The sequence below is a fragment of the Megalops cyprinoides genome, chromosome 15 (genome assembly GCF_013368585.1).
Source record: "Megalops cyprinoides isolate fMegCyp1 chromosome 15, fMegCyp1.pri, whole genome shotgun sequence".
Classification (NCBI taxonomy): Eukaryota; Metazoa; Chordata; class Actinopteri; order Elopiformes; family Megalopidae; genus Megalops; species Megalops cyprinoides.
Window position 1 is genome coordinate 23,742,237 of NC_050597.1, and position 17,243 is coordinate 23,759,479.

The following is a 17,243-nucleotide window of genomic DNA, read 5'->3' on the forward strand; positions in this document are numbered from 1 at the left end:
TTTATTCAGGCACAGGAGTTGAGCTAACTATCAGTGGCGGGCGGTTCCTGAGGTTTCTTGGACCTGGCATTTCTTGTCCTGGCACGCGCTTGCTGTTCGATACAACAAGCGCTTTTAAAACGAAAATGTCTCCAGCAGCTGAGTCTTTTTATCGATACATGGAATTGTGACTGTGTCGCGGTAATGGCCACATTATATAACCTGGACTGGCAATTTTCTACTTTTGGGGACAGCACTTAAAGCCTTTAAAATAAAAAATAAAAATGCAGTAAATGCATTAAATAAGCAATCTTATTGTACCGAATATGTGTAACCACGTTTCACCCTAATTTAAACAAAATGATCTAACAAAATTATATTTGGCATATATTTGTTACAAGGTACATTAAGGCCTACAACACAATAAATGGTTCGCGAAGGTTGCTTGAAATATCCCAGATGTACTTACTTGAATAAAAACTCAAAGCGTGAGGAGATAATTAATACCATAGAAAACATGTTGACAGTTTAGGCTTTCAACAATTCTTACACTTAAGAATTTCTTTAAACCTTCAACTCATATTTACTATTGATAGAGCAGTCGTGATTTGTTTCAGGCTAAAGTTCTGCAAGCTGTTCGGTTTCTTGGAAAGAAAAAATGTGTATAATTATGTCTCTGGGGTCGGCGAAGTAAAACTTTAAATTAAAAGCAGACATTCCAAAAAGAATTAAATAATGGCTCCAGTAAAGCTTTGTTAAGCTGGGTCGAGATAAGGCATTACCCGCCTGGAATCTCCGCCACCCCCTCCCAATATTAGTCCCACCGCGTTTGTCTACTGTAAATACAGTATAACACTGTCAGCAGTGTTACAGAATAAACCTCTGCGAACCTTTGTTTGCTTATTAAAGAGTTCACGGGAGGGTCATGCCGTTCTCGATGCACAGGGATTAGAAAAAAATCATGCACGCGATGTTATTAATGTTCTCATTCTTTATACTTTGGGATAATGATATATTAATTATTTCATTTAACAGAGGCAAGGGCAAGCGGCCTCTCGATTCATTAGCCAACAAATCACGAGGCTGACGCGGGGAGCCTCAAATCCTGCTGGAGCTGTGAATTGTGGGGCTAAATGCCAATGACATGGCTATCCATCAAGCCCGCATTACCATGCTGTTAGCAACTAATTAACAAATACAATCAACCTGGAAACTGAACAAACAAAGCCGAGACAGCGGGACGCAGCCGCGAGGTGGTCGGGGGTGGGAAGAGAAGGCGCTGAGATGGATTTATATAAGGCAGCACGCACCAACACTTTCTTAACAGCGTTAATTAAGGCGGGGATGAGTTTTGGTGAAACAAACAGTGCGGTGTCGAAATTGAAGTTTACAGCTTTTTATGCATATACAGCCTGCAGAGACGACGCCACGACATTATGCGCTGGTTTCTCACCGGTCTTGATTCCTTGGGTTGAAATAACAGAATAAGTGACATAGGATGTCTAACTTTGACCATTGTGTCCCACAACGCAAGGCCATACTGTATATATCCGACCGACTGATTTGTAACAAAATGATCATTTTGGTCTACTTATATATGTTTATATATGTTTTACAGTTTTATAATTTAGGCGGCATTATTTGTATTATATTTCCGTTATATATTATCCCCAATTCTACGACAGAAGGCTACATTTTTGATATATTATGTTATATATTAACCTAGCCTATGTGATAATGTCTTAGCTGTTCACATAGACAAGTTACCCACTACCACCACTAAGTAGAATTCCATGACTTCGAAAATCTTTTTAGCAGCGTGGGGTAAATACTATCCTCAAATAATTAAAATGACACGACAGATTCCTTAAACCCTAATATAGACCTCACTGGATTTTGGAAACGGAAAGAAGCGTACTCGGCGTCTAAACACACTGTTATCATATCTGCACAGGTTTCTGTCACTTTCAGAATTACTTTACGGCCTCTTAAATGTCACAATCAGCAGCACGTATCCAAGCAAAGTCTGTGAGAGCAATATGTACGAGGACACGCTCGGCTTCATCTCGTCGACACCGGTTTCTCGGACGTGGTGTGTTCGTGATTTATTCTCGATTATTTTAGTCCATAGTGTGAGGTGTATCACATTTATTTTCAGGTTTTAATAGTACCCGGTTTCGTAAAAACTCCAGAACTTCAGAGTTTTTTCCCCCCTCAAATTGCTAGCGTTTTACTAACCTCAGGTATCACGAGGATAATGGATAAGTGTCCTTTTACATTACAATGGCAAATGAGAGCGAACGGGAGCATCGTTTATTCTGCATGCATAATGGTCATTTACCGAGTCTCCCAATCAACAAAAGACTTTTAGTATAAGTGTTTATTCAAACAAGTTAAATTCCTGCATGAATGAAAACAGGCTGATGTAATTTATTTTATCATATATTTGTGTTTACTTCACTGCGTAAATTAATACCCTGCCGACCAAGCAAACCGTCTGGATTACTGTCGTGGGTGTTTATAGCATCGGACCCATATAAATTAAAAGATTATTTTACACTCATAAAACTGTCCACGACTTGTTAGATGCTAATTTAATAGAAGATATGTCCGATACTGCATTTCCTCTTAATGAGCGTAACAGCAGGCATAGTGCGACTTAAATGGAGCTACCTCGACGGAAGAACCCAAACGTGGTTGAGGAAATGTTTACCAACCATAGTCATTTGATATGTCGGACATTGTATTTTCCTCGTTTGTCGTATTTCCAAATATAAATGTAAATGTTCCTTAGAAGTTGAAAGGTCGTTTGCATCACCCAGCTTGGGGTGGGCAGCGCGAGGGAGGGGGCGGACAGAACGCCTCGGGGGAACAAACACGCATTAATCCTCGTTAAATAAGTTAATTTTCTCGGGCATTTCATTTGACAATGAGGTAAACATTGTGTTCTTTAAAGCACTGTGATGGAAGCCCCTGGTTCCCTTTAAATGCACGTTTTACATGAGAATCGGTTCTGTAGGAGCCTCGAGGAGAGACCGAAGGATTAGCGCGCAGCAGCGCAGGAATGTTCGGCCTTCACTGTCCCATTGTGATTGGCGCGGCTCACAGCCGTACTTAATTAATCCTCTTCCATACGATTTTATAAGTATTAACTCTTTTCAACCATTTCAAACAGCACCTTTATTAAATGTTAACTGTAATGCATTTTGTGCACATTTAGCGCGCGCTCTCTGTAAGCCACCCTTAGGATATTGCTCAATCCAAATTACATTTGAAAAAAATAAATATCAACCAATTCCTGTAATATGGGGTGAATGAAATGTAAAGACTGCACGCAAGGTTTATGAAAACATGTGACTCACCGGAGAAACATGACTTTCCTGTTGTTTTTCTGTGTTGGGCCATGTTTCAAGAGACCCATGTGTCAAGCAAATGCTGGAAAGGAGGCAATACACAGTAAAGCTTCTGCATTTGCTGTGTCTTGAAATGGGTTCAACCACACCACAACCCTCTTATTGACCTACCCTATGCTGGGTCAGAACCCATCCCGGGAAGGAGGGAGAGGTTGAAGTGAGATGTGGCCCAGAGGGTCCTACCTTGCCATCTGAGTATTTCAGATCCAGATTTGTTGAATTATTCATTTAGGAAAAACTAATTTATTAGAGTTTGAAATGGATAATTAAATATAGTATTCCACCATAAAATACGCAGAGGAATTAAGATTTTCAGGTTTTAAAAACGCATGCCTTCTATCTCTTGCCATCTTGCTCTACCTCTTGTTCTGCTCTCTCTCTCTTCCAGACCTGAAAAAAGCACATTTTTTGTGACCTCCTGACCTGTTGACTGAAATAGAGAAAGGTGTTTACATTGAGTGGTGTTTTGCGTATATGTTGCAAGAATCTGATAGATAATACCTGATATAAATTTATTTGTAAAATAAAGAGAGGCCTTGACAGCTTCTTGGACCCCACCAGTGGCGGAAACTGTGTTTTCTGGCAATGGAACTAAAATGAACCTTTTTTTTGTGGAGTTGTCTTGTGATTGTCCAAAAACAAAATGTTTCTGGCTGAACTTGTTGTACATCTCTATTCTGAGTCTTGTTTTCAGAAATTTGCTCCATTTTATATCTGCAATACTTTTGGCGCTGAGCTTTTTATGGTGCACAACTGTCGAAATAAACTCTGTTTCCAGCTGCAACTGTACTTGATTTTATGATACTGTGTTCTCTACCCCCCTCACTCAGAGAACATTTCAGTTGTCTTTTTCGGTCTTGTGACCCAATACTATTTACGGTAATAGAACATTGCTGTGGAGGGTGAAGTGTAATGTTTATTATGATGTTGATGTTGCAAAGTTGAGTGGAGGGTGGTGGCGTCCAGAGGGTCGGACACAAAGAAAAATAGAGAAGGAGTGAGGGAGGGAGGGAGGGGGGAAGAGAGGGAGGCAGGGAGAAGGGGGCGGCCACAGTCGGCCAGCTCTCGGTCACACTTTGTGAGTTTATGAGCCTCAGACTACAGTGTGAATGTGACCTTGAAACAAGCAGGCGCTTTGGTGGGAGACTTTACTGTTGTGTCCGTGTCTCGGTTCTAGCTGGAGGACCTGCATGTTTGCTTGCCAGTTAACAGCTCGTGCAGCGTTATCGGTCTCCTGTTAAACAAGGCTGTAATGGCCGTCGCTTATCTCAGGGTGCACAGAAGTATGTGAACTACAAACACGGCACCTTGACAGTCACAGGAAACAAAATTAATAAATGAGTGTGGGCACAATGTGGGTGGACCCTGGGAGCTTTAGCCTGCTGTCTACTGAATAAGAAAGAGGTTTCTGTTCTGCCAGTCATTAATCATAAATATTCATCCATTACTTTAATATCATTATCCTGTAATTAAATGGAAAGAGGGTTTTCTCCTGTCCTCACATAAGTTGGGAAGAGTCTTGTCAAAGTGAGGGTGGAACTGCAGAGACGGATCTTTGAGATGGGTGGGAGTCTGTCTGTCTAAACTCAGTGAGCATGCTGTCTCATGCTGACTGTGTTTTCAGGGCCTTGAAAGTCCAGAAGCTCGTCGTCACACCTAGAAAACACTGTACTGCTCCAGAACCATCAGAAACCTTGAAGTAACGCTCACCAGTGCACTGACACCACCCTCGCCCAGATTATTGGCTGATGACCAGCGCCTGCCAACTCTTCTTGTCCAACAGTTGAGGAATTCACTTGTTTCTTGCCATCTGCCCCACCCAGCTACTAATCCTGGCCCTGGTACTCTCCCACCTGGACTACAGCAACACCCTTCTGGCAGACTTCCCTGCCAATGTAATCCAATCCCTCCAAACCGTCTAAAAGTCCAACGGCCCAGCCTATTTCGTTGCTGTGCTTGCACTTGTAATTTATACTTTGTTCTGTGCATAACACTTACACTCTCCTAAATCACCTCGATTCAGCTGAAGAAGCATTTAACTAAATAGCAATAACTAGGAGTCACCTGGATGTTCTCCAGTGATCTCTCACACTGAGTATATGGCTATGGAGTTCCCCTCTTCGCTGAATAATATCTTCAAAATGTAGCCACTCTCACCGGTGGAAATGGACTACTCCCATGCTCCTTTTTTTCTTTTGAGGTGACATTTTGTGTTTTGTGTTTTGAACCAGGGCTGTTCCTGACAATTGGTTTTCCTACATTTCAGACAGAGTCTGTTTGTCTGTTATGTTAACTGTTTGCAGTGCAGAAGCTCCCTTGACCTGTGAACTCGGACGCTCGACACCTTTGCCACGTTGCTAAGCAACGGCATACTGTTCATGCTTTTGGTCATTGACATCACTGTTGGGCAGTCTCCCCCAGCGTTCCACATCCTTGTGACATCAGCATCTTGTCATACCCCAGCATTCAGAGCTGCTCTGAGAGAATGTGAGTGCTGTTCCGCCCCAGTCGGTGCTATTTACTCTGGACGGGAGGTCAGAGGTCAAGGAGAGGCATTTCGCTGCTAACAAACGAGACATGGCCTGAAAGCCTGACTGGCCCAGTTGAGTGGCTAACCCCAGTCCCTGTCATTGAAGCTGATGGCAGGCTCATGCTGAGCCCTGATTGCCAGCTTTATCATGTGCCCAATCTCACATTTGGCTGTGTACTCACAGAAATACACTTGTTTCAGTTGCACATGGTTGAAAGTAGCTGTCGTCCCCAATCCTGTTTTTGTGGGCTGAATGCTCATGTTGCAAGCCAGGAGATATTTCATTCTGTTAGGCCAACGGTTTCTCTTTTCACTTCTGGATAAGGGTGTCAACGAAGTGACCCTGCAATAATGATAAAATAATAGTAAATTGGGTCATGTTGTAATCTGATCAATCTCTCTTTTAGAGAAATATTTGGCTTCGGCTGAACTTAAATGGAAAGCATTCTGCGAGATTTGCCAACGTCCCGTTGAAATGTAGTACTAAGAGTCTCGTTCCATGGTGAAGGTGATGAGAAACAGGCCATCCCGTGTCAACACAACAGCATAGATTTCCATCAAACATCTCCGCTCAGCCCGAGTGACCGAGCAACCCGAGGAGCTGATATACCAGAAGGGCCTGAACTCTGGAGGACTCTGAACACGGGGGAGACCTGAGGAAGGGGGAAGAGGCTGGAGCGCAGAGCGACTTGAATGCCACGCACATCTGAACACTGGAGGAAACTGTCTGGCACGCCGCGCAGATTGGAAGCCCTCTCCTCCGAGCCGAGGTAGAGGGTTGGGGGTGGGGGGCACAGATGTTTCCAATCAGTGGTGTCTAATAAACGCCGCCTGAAGGTCGGCAGAGATCACTGTATCTATACACGATATCATTTCATACTGGCAGTCAGGCAGAAAATCAGATCCTCCCCACAGTTCCCTGTTTTATCGGGCCTTTCCTGTCAGTTTGTGCGGCTCAGAAAACATCGCCGGAGAAGCTGTGATTGCTGGAGATGCCTGGTAGTGATACTGTCACTCCTGGGCCCCGGCCGTCTCTGCCCTCAGTGCCCCCCTGCTAAATGAGAGCTGTCATCCCTATCCACACCCCGTGCCTAATTCTATGTGACGGACTGATTGCTTGCTTGTTTGATGAATCAATCATCTGCAAAGCGCAAGACTCTCTCCATCTACCCCCACCCCCCGCCCCACAGCTTCTTTTCAATCCTTCTTTAAATCCCTCCTCTTGGTTCCCCCCATTTCTCCTCCCACCTCCCTCCCCCCTTTTCCCTCCTCCATCCCTGATCTCTCTCGACCTGCCTCTGGGTAGCCTTGCGTCCCCCCCAACCCCCGCTAACAGTCCAACAGGGGATGTACTTGGCAGTAAAGGGGTGCGCTATCTGACACGCCTTCCACATAAAGGGCTGATTTCAGTCAAATTCCATTGCTGCCAATGGTGTCTTCCCACAGCACTACTGCTGTTACTGTGTGTTTTCTCCCTGCTGCATGTTATACGGCCTTGGCTTGACTTCTGATTGCCGATGTCAGTATCCACAGACCCGCCTCGCCTCTGGTACGGGTGCATGATGACACAATCACAGCCACCTTAAATGAATTGTCACAGGCAAACTTTGGTTTGGCTGACGTGTGAGAATGTGTCTCCCAGGGCAAACCTGCTGGAACCCTTCATACGCATGTCATGTGTAGGTCCCAATGTTTTTGCCAGTGTGTAAAAGGTCTGGGAGTACAGTCCTGCAGTGTGTGCGTGGGACGCTAGGACATCTCGAAGTAAGTGCAGGGCAGTGGCCAGTCAGGGAGATTCAATTTCATAATTCAGCCTTAGAGTCACATTGCCACAAAGCACATAAAAGAGTATTCATTGCTATGTTATAGATTTAAATGAAAGATGGAAAAGGTATAATGGGGGCGGCAGTGTAGCATAGTGGTTAAGGAGCAGGTCTCGTAACTGAAAGGTTGCCGGATCGATCCCCGCTGGGACCCTGCTGCTGTACCCTTGGGCAAGGTACTTAACCCACAATTGCCTCAGTAAATATCCAGCTGTATAAATGGATAAACATTGTAAAGAACTGTAACCTATGTAAGTCGCTTTGGATAAAAGCGTCTGCCAAATGAATAAATGTAAATGTAAATGATCTTAAACAGATTTCACAATAAGACATTCAATTAATATCATCAGGAAGAAACAGGTTGAGAAAAAAACATAAGAAAAAGGAACTAAACAGATGGACTTTCATAAAATTTGTAGCAAAATGACAGACTAGAGGTTCTGAAGTTTGACCCCCAGTTTGACAAATAAATGACAATAATATGTGAAAATGTGAGAGTTAACCATTCAGAGTCATGCACAATGAACATAAAAATAAAGCAAGTGAGGTGAAAGGCATTATTATAACAAAGTGAAAACATTAAGTAAAAACAATATTATAAGCATAAAGTAGATACTAAGAACATTATAGATAAGATTTAAATTCCAACGTGATAATGCAATAACAGTCTAGCATTAAATTAGCACCCAGGCTCACATCCATGTCAAAAGCTAGACCTGGATATTAAGTTCGTATTTGCTTTCATTTTTCAGAGCCTGCATGTAGATAGCAGAGAAGTAGATAATGGCAATTGGCAAGGAGAAACTCAGGCACCAGTGAGCATAACATGTAGGCAGTGGTGCTCTCTGACATTTAAGTCCTTATTAGATATCAACTGAAAAATGCATGGCATGCAACATTTTTCAAACATTTTTTTTTCTAGATGTTTTTTTCTCTTCATGAGTGTGTGTGCGTGTGTGTGTGGAGGAGTTCTGTTGTACTTCAGCGCAGAGTGTTTTCATAGGCTTGTAAACAACATGGCCTAGCGTGAATCCATCACCCACGCCACGGTTACAGGCGCATACCCACCATTGACAGACGGCCGTTCCCTGGAGTGAGACCTGCGTGGCACCCAGGTGGGGGGGCCGCTACATGGCCAATCAAAACGCTTCTCTTATCTCCACCATGCTAACGAGAATAAATGGGTGCAAAGGGGAGCAGAGGGTAAGGAGGAAGGCAAACGAGGGCTGGGCTGTGAGTCAGAAGAGCAAACGGAGGCTGAGTGGCAGTGGGTAAGCAGAAGGGTAAACAGGAGCAGGGCTGTAACGGGTCAGTCAGGAGTGTAAACGGGGTGGAAGAGGAGGAGAACAGCGTCGTGGCAGGAGTTAAGTACAGGAGTAAACAGGCTTATAACCACCCGACCTCAACAGGAATAGCTCCCCAGGCCTGCAAGCCCCGAAAAGTAATTTACGCGGAGAAACCTCATCCCCCCCCCCCCATCTCATCATCTCGTCTCCAGAAAGCGATACTGCCCCCGGCGATGAGTGACGTTCGTGCCTGCACTTAACGCTGGCCGGACCCCGTGCCCGCCGGGCGGCGTCGGCAGCGCCGAGGCGAGGGGGGAGACTGCGAGAACGGGACGGGGATGGGAAACCCGATCCGGTCGGTCGGGGATGCTCTGAGCCGGGACTGCTGGGGCGGGCGTCTGGATGGGGTCGCTTACAATGCGGCGCTTCAGCGCGGAGTGGGGCCGTTCCACCTGAGGGCGCAGAGAGAGAGAGGGCCATTGTCACTCACGCAGTTATGGAGAGAAGGAGTGGGGGCACCCGAACAGAGACAGGGAGGACTGGAAAGGGAGGACATAGGCATAAGGGTAGAGATGGAACACAGGTAAAGACAGAAGGTGGAAGCGCAGGTATAGGAGAACACAGCAACAGAGAGACTGAGGGTGCAGGCACAGGAGCAGAAAGGGGGCAGGTATAGAGACAGTGAGCTTGCAGGTCTGCAAGTAATAAACACACAAGTACACAGAGATGGAGTATTTACATATAGGAGTGAACACAGGTACAGAGAGAAGGAGGACGTAGGTATAGGAGTGAACATCGGAAAAGAGAGGCTAAGGTTGCAGGCACAGGGGGAAGGGGGTCCACAGATACACAGACAAGACCAGAGAGGGAGGAATGGAGACTGCAGCTATAACAGAAAGATAAAACCATAGCACAGAGAAAGAGAGTGAGGATGCATGTTCACGGAAAATGGAGCTACAGGTAAAAGAGAGGGCGGTCCATGTCTTTACGCTATGGACAGTGGGCCTTTAGACCACTCTGTGGATGGAGCAGATTCAGCAGGAAGGAAGGATCCCTCGGCGCAGAGCAGGGAGACAGAGGGGGGCTCTGTGTTTGGGAGGTCAGCTGGATTACACAGGTGCTGGTGAGGGGGAGGTGGGGGTGGATCTCGGCTCCACCTCGCTTCCCTCTTCCTCTGCACTGCCGTCTCCAGGGGCCTTGGCCTGCTTATTAAAATCACTGATTAAAACTTCTCTGGAAAAACACGGCTGCCTCACAGGGGCGAGCTCCCAGCACACCAGCTCATGTGAGCTTTCATCTCTGTGGATGAAATTTCCCCCGAATCTCTGAAGTACCATGGGCACCCATCATCAACTGCTGTCTTGTGCAGACATGGGTGCTTGTTTTGCTTGTGGATAACATGATGAAGAAAAAGCATGACGTCTCAGCAGAGAGAAAGGGGGTGTGTGGGGTGGAAGATGTAGAGGCAGGGAGAGGAGGAAAGCGTGGGGCAGGTAGTGGCAAAGAGAGAACTAGAGAGTGACAAAATGGCAGAGAGGAGGGAGACAGAGAGACAGAGAGGATGAGACAGGAGAGTTGGGAGAGAAAGACATGGGCAGGATGGAGAGAGAGATCTGGAAGGGAGAGAAAGGCAGAGAACGGAAGGAGGGGAGAGAGGAATGGGGAGAGAGGAAGGAGGGAGCGGGACAGAGGTTCAGAGAAAGAGAGGGAGCGAAACAGGGGGCTGAGAGGAGCGCAGAGCGAAGGCAAGAGCCTGGCCCTGTGTAAAACGGCCAGAGGGACAGAGATGAATGATCACAGCTGGGGCGGGAGGGCCGGAGGCTCCTGAGAGGCTCGGAGAGAGAGCCGGCTGCTCGCCGTCGCCCACACCCGGCCCACCGGGGAGTGAAATTACACGCCCTGTCTGAGAGCAGCCTCTCGGGCTGGCGGGCAGCGTGATGGATGCACCAGCACCGCAGGGAGTCTCGCCCGCCAGGCGACCGTGGAGGCAGCGGCAGCGCACACACATACACACACACTCAGGAAATTTCACACGCTCGGCCGCGGCGCAGAGAGGAACTGGAGAGACCGCTCGCGCTGATTGCAGAGAGGGGTCCCGTGTGATGCGTTCATTAGCCAGTCCTTCAGGCTCGTCAAAACAAGGAGCGCTTTTAAGCATTGACCGCCGGCTGCTCCGACCGCAGCCCGTCCTCATGGGGGGCTCGGAGGCCCCAGGAACGCTCGGGCTGGAGAGCGCAGAGCTCCTTTCCAAAACCACTCCTCCCGCCCTCACTCCCAGCTCCCAGCTCAGCGCTCGTTACGATTACATTGTGATGTCATAAATGATCCTGGATCAGTGGCCAGGGAGGGAGCAAGGTGACAGAATGCAGGGGAACCGTGCAATGCATACATCTTAAGTCATTTTAGCTTAAGTAAATTTAGCTTTTTGCATAGATATATTTTATACATTTACAATTTTGCCTTTTTACATCTGTCATCCATCACTGTTTGTACATCATCAGAAGTGTTTTGCCCTGTCTCTGTGCTTACAATATTTAATTTTTATTTATTCTTTCATTAATTTATTTATATTTCTGCTTTTTCTAGAGTGCATCAGTTCTGCTCATAATTGATCACAGAAACATATCTATTCACTTGTCTGGTCATGGAAATGACAGTTTGGAAATCCTCTAATACAGAGGCACAATCAAGGACTTCTGAGCCAAATTATGGGCCAGTTCTCTCCTTATATCTCCCCTGATTCAATGCGAAAGCTATTACACCGAGCTGACAGGAAGTCCAGCTCCGGAGCTTCATCTTTGATCAGTCGTTTTAGAGCTTTCTCGAGTTAAAAAAGAGTCTCATACACCTTTAAGGAATTATGTGATTCTTTCTGCCTGTGTTCTGGATTATGAGTCTGATTGCCGCTTCAGTTCCCCTTAACTTCGTCCCAGGATGTAATGACAGATGAAGTATCTCTGCGAGAGTCCCGGCACGGTTTCTAAATCCTTCTGAATTCTGAGTGACCCTCGGAGACAGGCAAAATGTGCATGGCTGAGTGCGTGCATACGCATACGTGTGAGAGTGCATGTGTGTGCACATGTGTGCGGGCTGTGTGCGTACACACACGTGTGTGAGGCGTGTGCATGCAGCTCCGCTTGAGCGTGTCATCTTGTCAGCATGTGTGCATGCATGTGTGAGGCATATCTGTGCATGTGTTTCAACACGGACACACAAACATGTGAGAGAGTTTAACATACCTGTTTTCCGGAATGTGTCCGTGATGGCAAATGCAGTCCTTCCTGGTTATGGGGGGGGGGACAGCCACCCAAGTGGATGACGAGGCTCTTGTTCTCATTACTCTTTACCAGTCTCAGAGGGGATGGAGTGTGTTAAGTGTGGTGGTCTCTCTCTCTGAGCGGTTTGGCTGTTGCTCTGACAGCAATTTTGGTGGTCTGTGGCGGTCACTCTGGGTGCAGTGTGGCTGTCCCCACAAGTCGTGCAGCCGTCGAGTGGCGTAACGGTCCCAGAAGGAACCGTGCGGTGGTCGGAAACTGTGACAGGCGCTGGCAGCAGCATGGCACTCTCTCGGAGACTGTTGTGGCAGTCTCGTGGCAGCCTCCCTTGAATCCCACTCAGCCGCACTGTTAGCGCACTGTGCTGCCAGACAGCCGCAAATCATCCGAGCGCAGGCCTGTTATTTTCTGAATGGAATCGGTGCCGGTACACTGATAGCGCATGAATATGCTTGATTTTATTTGTGGTGCCAATCTATGACGTGGTGTATGGAACATCTATTCCAAGAGTGGTTGCTCAGTATGAACACAAGCTGTGTACCCTGCTCCAGTCCATCTGTGTGACGTATCTCTGTGGGAGACTAATACAGAAATACTGATCCATTGAGGAGCGGATGCAAACAGTAGAGACACTCTGACAGCTCCTTTCAGTAAGACAGTAGGGGCTTGGAGGGCATTCATATGCCGTGACCATAATAGAAGCACAGCATAACCAGGTAAAAAGATATTCAATGGGGAACCAAAAACAATGACCAAAGTTTTACCCATCCTGTTGCGGCCATTGCACAGAAACATGCTCTCCCTGTAACTTTGGCATTGAGCAGACCCCGTTGGAGGGTCATTTTTCATGTGGTGTTTTCTTTACAACCCGATCTTTCATTCTGCAGAGTCGGGGTGCCTGGAGTTCCCCTCCATGCTGTTCTGGTGCACAGACATATGCGGGGTACCCCTCCAAGGTTTGGAGGAAGGAGGAAGTTTGGGAACGTTCTTTCAGCGGCCGGACACATGTGGCGAGACCTGAGAGCTCAGAGGAAGCTAAACAAACAGGTTGTCAAGCGCCGTTCCCAGTGAAATATGGTCTCATTGCATTTTTTAATTTAGTTTATAATCGCTCATAATGGGGAAGATGGAGGTCACCGCTCTCGGGTCAAAGGACCGAGTGGTACACAAACTGGGCAATCAGAGAGGCCAACATTAGTCACTGATTCATAACAGGCTGTGGCAGATATTTAGGTCTGGATGATTGAGCTGTTTTATAAAATGTTCTCCACTTGAAATATGCAAATACGAACATGTCTGTGTTCCATTTTATTTATCCTTATTCAGCTCTTTGTAACTTAATTGCTTATTTATTGTCCGAGAGCAGTACTTACCCTTAAATTTTCATGTAAACAGCCCACTGGGCTTAATAAGTCTTCTGACTGGTAACATTATGCTGCTGTCTACAGTCTGAGCTGTTAGTTACATTTTTGTAACAGTACATTGACTTTTGTTATTGCAGTGGAACATTCTTTTTTTAACAAATGCAGCAACTCAGCATTCACACGAGCAGATATGAGGATTTATAGAGTAATATGAGCATATGAAAGTTCTGGGGGGTGTTTAGGGGTCTGGTGGTCTAGGTGCCAGGGAGGGTGTATCACATTACATTACATTACATTACATTCACATTCATTTAGCAGATGCTCTCATCCAGAGTGACTTTAGCACAAAAGAACAGAAGTGTATCCATTCAAGTTGAATGAGCATCAATGTAAGACCAGGCTAACACCACTCCCAGAGCAGTGAGTGTGAGCATAACACTATTCAAGCCCTACCACAAGTTAACTTGTGCAACCTGACTAGACATGGGAAGCCAAGTAGACTACCACACATCAGTCACTAGATCACAGAGTCGTAAACACATCACAATACTACATGTAAAATAAAAGGTGCTAAGGTGCTATAACGGTACAGTGCTATGCTGTCTAACAGACTTAGTGTCAGAGAGCAGTGGACGCAGGAACACCCTGGTAGAGAGCCCCTGCCGTGGAATTCCCAGAGCGGCGGGACAGAACGGGAACATTCCTCAGATGCTAGGGGGAACGGCGCTCTCGCTGTGTAAACACCGGAGAATAATTTAGTGGCAAAGCGAGTGCCCCCACACAGCTTCCGTCCCGTTTCTCGCCTCGATGCCGCCCGGCACCCAGGGTGGGCCGGGGCACACTCGTTAAAGTGTCTTTTCACCCCTTAACTCCACAGTGTGGGAAACCGTGCCAGTATGGACTTGATGTATGCTATTTACCTGCACGGGGGTCCCACTGGTACTTAGGAGAGGCTCAAATTTATGGAGTACACTCATGTGCTCTCCCTCTCTCACACACAAACACACACAAACACATATACACGCTCTTCGTCATTTTTATTAGCACTGAAAACACTTCAGCTGTGACAAGCAAACAGACAAGACAACTGAAAACAAACAGACATCAATCTCTCTCTCTCAGTTGCCAGCACAGAGAATATGATAATAACGCATGTCTGTGATACAGAAGCCATGCTTTACGCGCTGACTCACACACACACACACACACACACACACACACACACAAACACACACACACACACACACACATGCACACACACAAACACACACGCAGCTCTCAGTCCAGTGTACATGTGAGAGAACGATAACAGCAAGTGTTATACAAAAGCCATACTTTACACACACACACACACACACACACACACACACACACACACACACACACACACACATTCAAGCTCACATGGACATCCACCCAACAACACACACGCGAGTACACACACACACACAGATACATACCCACACACACGAACACACACACACACACACACTCACACAGTCGCCAGTCCAGTCTACATCTGAGAGAATACACAGTGCATGTCTGTTATACAGAGGCCATTCTTTGCGTGCACACACACACACACACACACACACACACACACACACACACATACACACAGCTGCTCGGGAGGGAAGCACCTCGGTTGGATTCTCCCCTCTTTAATCTCTGCCATGGACCCCACAGAAGTGACAGGTCACAATGAGATCCAGAGCAGGGCACGCCCGCCGAAGCCTTCCCCTCACACGTGCTGGGGATGGTTAGCGTGTCACACTCCTGTCTCATGTGTGCACCCTGCTGATACCATGTCCAAAGCAATTGACAAGGCGGAGGGGAAATGGGGGACAGAGTCTGGAGTGTGTGTGCGTCTGCACGTGTGCTCGCCCACATATGTGGGTGACTCAAGTCACCATCACTGAAAAGCATGCCTGTCAAAGTCAAGCTTGGTGTGAGCATAAAGGTTAGGGGACTGAGAGAGGGGCTATGAGACATGTAGAAGCTCACCGAAAAACGTGTACACCTTTTAGTAGTGTGGTCATTAGACGGGGGCAGGGGGTTGGGGTTGGGTTAGAAATAGAGGGTAAGCATGTAATCAGCTGATCATGTGTGTGAGTGTATTTTTGGTGATGGGGGGTATGTGGGTCTTTGGGCTCTGATTGTGTCCAAACTTGGAGACTGTTCCAGTCAAAACGGTTCTGCTTTCTCAGCCACTGCTCATACACACCCCTCCCCCCAATGGAGCACAAAACCCTGTGTCTCTTCTGGAGGGTGTTTTGGGGAGGGGTTGCTGGGGGTCAGGCCAGCGTCTCTCCAGGGTCGGGCTGCCAGGAAGTGGGCCTCGGAGGAGCACCTCCATCCCTGCCGTTTGTTTGGGCTGGCAGGGTCAAAGTGCGCGCGCACCACAACAGGAAGGCACTCAGCTCTGACTGACAGCTACTAAGAGCCTCTTGTAATACACACAAACAGGCCAGCACAGAGGCTCTAAAACATCCATCAGCACTTCCTGTCTCTCTCTGATCGGTCTGCAGGCAGGCAGAGGCTGTGTGTGTGTGTGTGTGTGTGTGTGTGTGTGTGTGTGTGTGCGTGCGTGCGTGCATATGTGTGTGTGTGTGTGTGTGCGCGTGTGTGTGGACAGTAGGACAGTATAGACAGTAGCTGAGACAGGGATAGTGTAGGGATCTAACCCCTGCAGCCGATTGGTTCTCAAGCGCAGCTCCTGGAAGTCTCACAGCACAGCGCTCTTTAATGACTGTGGCTCCCGTGGAACTCGCCAGCAAAGCGTTTTGCTTAATGCCTGGAAACCCTGGTAAAGCGATCACTGCGAGCGCTGGCACGGGGTCCTCCTGCTAACTGGACGGCCATAAATATGAGAGCGACAGGAGTAACCCGACACCCCTCCCTGACCAGGCCACAGCACAGCGCCGCTCTCTCGGTGTTATGCTCGCGCCCTGCTTACAGTGTCACACAGTCTCTGAACTCACACCCTCGTCATTGTGTCATACAGTCATCAAATACACTCATACACAGGCCCTCTCTCCACACACACTGTCACACAACTTCTGAAAAACACACATATACACACGCATACACCTCTCACAGCGTCTGAACACATACTCACACACTGTCACACAGTTACCAGATGACACTCATTTGCACTGGTCACACAATAATGAAGTTTCTGAATACACACACACACACACGTACACACACACACACACACATACTTCTCTCACAATAGAATACAGAATCTGAGCCCACACTCAGTTTCGCAGTCTCACAGTCAGTCTCCAAACACACATGCTCACACACCTGGATATTCCTCACACAGATCCTCACACAGCTTTGTCCAGTCCAGAGTCCTGTCATCCTGAGTTCTGTCCAGCCCAGCCCCTCCAGGCCTCCTCCATGGCTTTCTGAGCGGCGCATTCACGGTGACCGAAGATGCGGTCGGTAATTCAGTTAGCCACGTATCCTTTCATAGCTCCTCATTCGTTACACTTCAAAGCGCGAGCTCGTGACCCCCGGAGACAGAATGCTTTTTCTTCTGCTTATCATCTGCCTGGGCCGTCTGTC